Source organism: Sus scrofa, chromosome 8 (assembly GCF_054392235.1).
Source record: "Sus scrofa isolate SSC_HxYL_T2T_F1_AM1 chromosome 8, Sscrofa_HxYL_maternal_Yorkshire_Landrace_v2.0, whole genome shotgun sequence".
NCBI lineage: Eukaryota > Metazoa > Chordata > Mammalia > Artiodactyla > Suidae > Sus > Sus scrofa.
Genome location: NC_139390.1, coordinates 35,898,066 through 35,904,030, shown reverse-complemented (window position 1 = coordinate 35,904,030; position 5,965 = coordinate 35,898,066). Strand labels below are relative to the sequence as shown.

The following is a 5,965-nucleotide window of genomic DNA, read 5'->3' as shown; positions in this document are numbered from 1 at the left end:
ATTATTTACTTTTTATTCTTATTTCCCATTCTTATTTTCCTGTGTGGTTTGTGATTTAACAAAATTACAGCAATAATATAAGAATTTCATCCTGAAGGACTTTCCCCTATTTAAATACAACTTAGTTAAAACATAGTGTTTATCTATTAACTAGTTATATAGTAAACTTTAGAGTTGTTTATCTATTAACTAGTTATATAGTAAACTTTAGAGTTAAGATTTTAATGAGGTTCATAGAAGTTAGTCTTACATTATTCTTGACTAAAAGACACCTAGCTATGAGTTATAGAAGCTTTTAAGTGATAGCTAGTAAGTTGGTTTATATTTACTTACACTGTCTCCCTGCCATAACGCTTTAAAGACAAGCACCAGTCTAAAAACAAGATTTGTGAATGCCAAATTCTTGTGTCTGTAAACTCTTCAAATTGTAAAGACTGGATGGCCATGGGATGATTTGTACTGTCTCCTCCTTTCCATGATGTATTGTACCTAATTGCCCCTAAATTGTACCCACTAAGTTTAGTTAAAACAAAGATCTTAAAACATGATGTATAGCTGCTATACCATGTAATAGTTAACCAATGTACTTTTAACACTGTGATGTAATCTGTAGCAAAAAGCTGTCTATATAATCAACCACTTATGCCAATAAAGTTTGAGAAGTCCAGCGCCCTGAAAGAAGGGACAAAGAGGCTGTCTCCGTAATAGCACATTCGCTGACGCCGTGTCCCTCTCCAATCGGGATGTATACTCCCTGGCCACCGGAACTGGCCTCCAGCAACAGGCAGAGAAACAGAGAGACAGAGACAAGAGAGACAAAAAGAGGAAGACACAGAGAGAAACAGAGGAAAAGAACGTGAAGGAGGACAAATGATGAGTAAATTATGGGCAAAGGAAGACCCAAGGGGGAGAAATGAGAGTTCTTTGTGAACGCAATGACCATGTCACTGTCAGCTAAGCATGAGAAGACAAGACAGACCCTGCAAAGAAAAGCTCATGGAGAAGAAGAGCTGCCAAAGTTCCACTAATTAACACTTCTAGCTGCTTGAAAACGCAGGAGAGAACATGCAATGGCTTTTCTACTGAGATTCATTTATTATAGAATTTGATGAAGATGTCCCTTGTCGAATCATAAGGCTACAAAGTAAGCTATTACATATACTTTTCAGCTGTTTTATTTCTAAAAGGTTTAAAAAATGTTTTAAAGTTAAAATTAAAGACAGAGTTCCCTTCGTGGTGCAGTGGAAAGGAATCTGACTAGAATCCATGAAGATGCGGGTTCAGTCCCCGGCCTTGCTCAGTGGGTTGGGGGTCCAGCGTTGCCATGAGCTGTGGTGCAGGTCCCAGACACAACTTGGATCCTTTGTTGCTGTGGCTGTGGTACAGGCCAGCAGCTGTAGGTCTGATTGGACCCCTAGCCTGGGAACTTCCATGTTTCATGGGTGCGACCCTAAAAAGCCAAAAAATAAAAAATAAAAAATAAATTAAAGAACGAATATGTAGTTAAGCATATAATTAGAGAAATGTGTATTAACTTTATTCATTGAATGTGGGCATTTCTGTGTCTTCTCTGAGCTAGCCTGGCATTGTGCTACAAGAATAAGATACAGTTTCTGACCTGAAAGGGTTCACAGTACAGGTATGATGATATATAAGTAGGAGACTGTACAGCAAGTGAAATTTGTAATATTAGTCATTGAACTTTTCTTTCGCATTATTCATCTAGTTGACTGTTCTCCAATTATTCATAGTTATTCATTATTCCTTGAGGAAAATTAATGTTTTGATGGGGATCCTAAAAAGAACAACAAGGGCAATATTCCGTTTTAATTTGTTTGTATTTTACTTCTAGCATTGACTCTTCAGGACAGTTAAGCAATGTCTACGTGAATCAGGGCTATGACAAGAATGCAATAGAGAAGAGAATTTATAAAACTGCTCCAGACTCCTTGGAAAATAAGCATGCATCATCTGGGCTGAAAGAGAGGGGAGAACATGGGACATATTTCAAGATGAAGTGAACTGGGGAGGCTGGAGATAAGGAATCCTGAAGAAAAGGAGACAACTAAGTAGGCTTGGGTCAGAGTCATGAGGCCTGGCAAAAGCTGAACTAACACCTGTGCACCATGTACATGAGTACCAGGCTTGTAGATGTCAAGTAATTCTCAAAAAAAAAAAAAGTGTTCTTAGGCTCTTCTAAACTACAGTGTGGCCTACATATAAACATTATTTATTTCTCCTTTATGTTCCAAAAAGTAGAACATTATGAGAGATCAATTACAATTTGTTTGGGGGATAAACACGGAAAGCATTTTAAGCCTCCTCAATGAGCTTCATCCATTTTGTATTTCTACCATACTTACCAAAATATGATTAAGACAAGCTCAAATTGGAAAGCGTCACTGAATCTGGCATTTGACCTGATGTGTAATCTGGATTTTTTCACTCCATGGCACTGAAATTCTACAACTATTTTTGGTAGATTTCTTATAATAGTGTCTATTAAAATCTTTCAAAAAAAACCCTGAATTTTAACATTTTTATTAGAATTAAAAGTAGTAGATTTGAAAAAAAATATGTACATAATATTTAGGAGAAAAAGTCATCCTTAAACTTATATTCAGGATGTTATCTTTGATATTTTAATGTGCTTATATTTTATTTCTGCATATATAATATAAATCTATATGAATATGTATATATACAGCTCTCTCTCTATGTGTGTATATATATACATATCTATGAATGATCTCAAACTACATAAAGTATTTATGAGATTTTCAATAAAATAAATAATACATGTCTCTCCTTATCAACATAATCAAATAGTGCATATTTTACAGAATAAAACTTAATCTCCTTCCACCAATTTATTGCATTAGTTCAGTTAGATATTTAGTGAGTTTCTGTTATAGGTTATAAAAGATCAAGAGTTGAAAAGAGACAATTCCTGTCCTCTAGAATGCAATATCTCTTTTGAGAAAAAAAGAAGGAATAAGATTGTTTTTAGATGGCATTATTAGAAAAGAACAATGCAGGAGAGAAAAACGAAGTGTTTATTTAATGGAGATATTGAAAAAATATATAGAAAATTTGATAAATGGATTTCAATAGCTGGAATAAACAAGTAATCAGATGATTATTATTTTAAATAATAATGATATAAGATATATTGCATCTCAGCTTGTGTTAATCTACTTGGGCTATTACAACAAAATACCACAGACTGGGTAAACAACAAACACTTATTTCTTATAGTTCTGGAGACTAAGATTAATATCTGGAAGTCCAAGATAAAGGTGTCAAGAGATTGGACTGATAAAGGCTCTCTTTCTGGTTTGCAAATAGCCAACTTCTCTTTGTATCTTCAGTGGCAGAGAGAGAGAAAGAGAGCAATGTTCCTCTTCTTATAAAGCAACAAATGCCATCATGAGGGTTCTACAGTCATGACCCATTTAGTTTTAATTACCTCCCAAAGGCCCATCTCTAAATATAGTTATAAGTTAGGGTTTCAAAAGGTGAATTTTGTCAAGGACACAATTTAGTCCATAGCACAAATATCAACAAAAACATCTGAAATGGAGAATGAAAATGAAGAAATGGGAAAAGTACCTCTTCTTGCAACAAGTCTGTACATCATAATGTTCTTATGAGGATTAAATCAAATCAGATAAAAAATGTGTAAAGCTCTTAACATAAGCCTAGCTGTCAGAAATGCTTTGACCTTTGTATTATTAGTTGCCAAGCAGTGAGTCAAGTATTTTTGATACATTAACTAGATTTTTTTTTTTTTTCCAAAATGACTGCAAAGTGAGAGTAATCCTCCTTTCACAGTGAAGAGACATTGACTGAGACACCGAGAAGTAAACATCTCTCCAAAATCATGCAGCTTTTCAGGGCAGCTTTTCAGGGCACCACTGTCTGTCTAATTCCAAAGCTCAGTTTTATAAGTTAAGCCAAGATACCTCTTCTTTCCATGGTTACTGGTGATTTATATTTGCAGTCACATATTTTTACAATTATTGGGAAGAGGAAATACAATGGACTATAGCAAGAAAAGGTGCCACTTTCAAAAAATGATTCACGGTGTACACCAATTTATTGGTGATTTTCAAGATTATCATGTAGTTATAGCAGGATATAGAAATGGAAATATGAAAATCTGTGATTGTGAAAATAATCGGTATCTTGTGGGGTATACAATATTATTTGATATTAGAAAAACAAACTGGCAGATTTAATGAGCAAGAAAATGACCCACTTCCCTAGAGAATCTGATAGACTTGACAAAAAAATATATAGGGATGCTGAACCTGATAATAAAGTGGAGCAGAATAGTAGGTAAAAGCTTGGGGACTGAAGGTAGTTGAGTGGGTGATAAGGCAAAAAAGCTGTAAGGAATACTTGGATCTATGTAAATTTTTATTAAGCTCTGTCTACAAATGGAAATTATAAGACAAATGGTATATTCTGGATGAGTTAGATCTTATGGAAAATTTCCTAAGAGTGTAAGAATAAAGAAAGTTTTATTTCCTCTGTAGAAGGTAACAGCATGGGTAAGAAAGCAGACTTTAGAGTCAAATATCATACCAGTTTATAAGATTGTTAAAATTTATTTTTTTCATTCTTTCTTTACTAACGTTTTAAACAATTTATTGATATTGTTAATCTACCAACAAAGGAAATACATGCTTGCAATTTTGGCTCTCAACATGGGCCTTTCTTTATTCCAAGAATATCAGAATAATTCAGAAGGGTTGTAGTTACTGATTATATCCAGAATTACTGGAGTAAAACTTTGAATCTAAAATTCCATTGTCGTGTTAACAGCATTATAAAATTAACAAAATTATTATTTTGTATTACTCTGTAACAATAATAATGAACCATAGCAATAATAAATAATAATGAACCATATTTAGAAGCATCAATTATTTAACATTTATCAGTCACCAATCATAGCCAAATGCTTTTTTTTTAATACAAGCTTTGGCCAGCCTTAAACACTAATAGCATCCAATTTGACAAGATCATGGCATTAAAAAATTCTCTTAGACTGGGGTGCTGAAAGAGCTAAGTTTAAGTAAGATCTACATGGAAAAGTTATTTCTTAAACTACACAGTGATTATGGCTGCATCTGTGGCATATGGAAGACCCCCTCCAAGAACTGAATCTGAGCCACAGCTGTGACCTACACCACAGCTCCAGCAATGCGAGATCTTTTAACCCTCTAAGCTGGATCAGGGATTGAACCTTCACCTCCACAGAGATGCAACCCAATGTAGTCAGATTCTTAACCCACTGTACTGTTGCAGGAACTCCAATGTTGACAAAATTGCATTTATAGCATTTATAGCTTATAAAATCCATTTTACCATGTTAGACTTTCTTAGTCTTTATTTTTTTATAAAATGAAGATAACAATAGCACTTACCTCTTAGGTCTGTCTTATTGCTTAAATGAGATTAAAAAATATAGAGTGCTAAGCTTTGTACATATTTACTACCATATGAAATAAAGTCTTTATTATTTATGCTTCTTGACCTGCTTCAGTGTGTCAGTGGCTTCATTAACTCTTTCACCAAGCATTTGAAAAACATATTGCATTATGGTTGAGAGAGACTTCATCAAACCCATTCTTTCTCTCTCTCTTTTTTTTTTTTTTTTTTTTTTTTAGGGCTGCACCCACAACATATGGAGATTCTCAGGTTAGGGGTCAAATAGGAGCTATAGCTGCTAGCCTACATCGCAGAAGCACAGGATCCCAGCAGTTTCCGGAACCTGCACCACAGCTCACGACAATGCCAGATCCTTAACCCAAGCATCGAACCTGTATCCTCATGGATACGATCAGATTTGTTTCTGCTGAGACACGACAGGAGCTCCCAACCCATTCTTATTCTTAGTCATAAAGCTGAGCTTCTAGACAGTCTGAGATTCACAAAGCAAGATACTTGTCATTTT

General features: G+C 34.6%; 1 long non-coding RNA gene across 1 annotated transcript; it reads left to right on the top strand.

Moving 5' to 3' along the window:
- Window positions 1–657: 657 nt before the first annotated feature.
- LOC146400420 (uncharacterized) lies at window positions 658–5,547 on the top strand. The gene is made up of 2 exons (XR_014812378.1): window positions 658–1,144; window positions 1,853–5,547. It is a non-coding gene; the product is annotated as an uncharacterized LOC146400420 (long non-coding RNA).
- The last annotated feature ends 418 nt before the right edge of the window (window positions 5,548–5,965 follow it).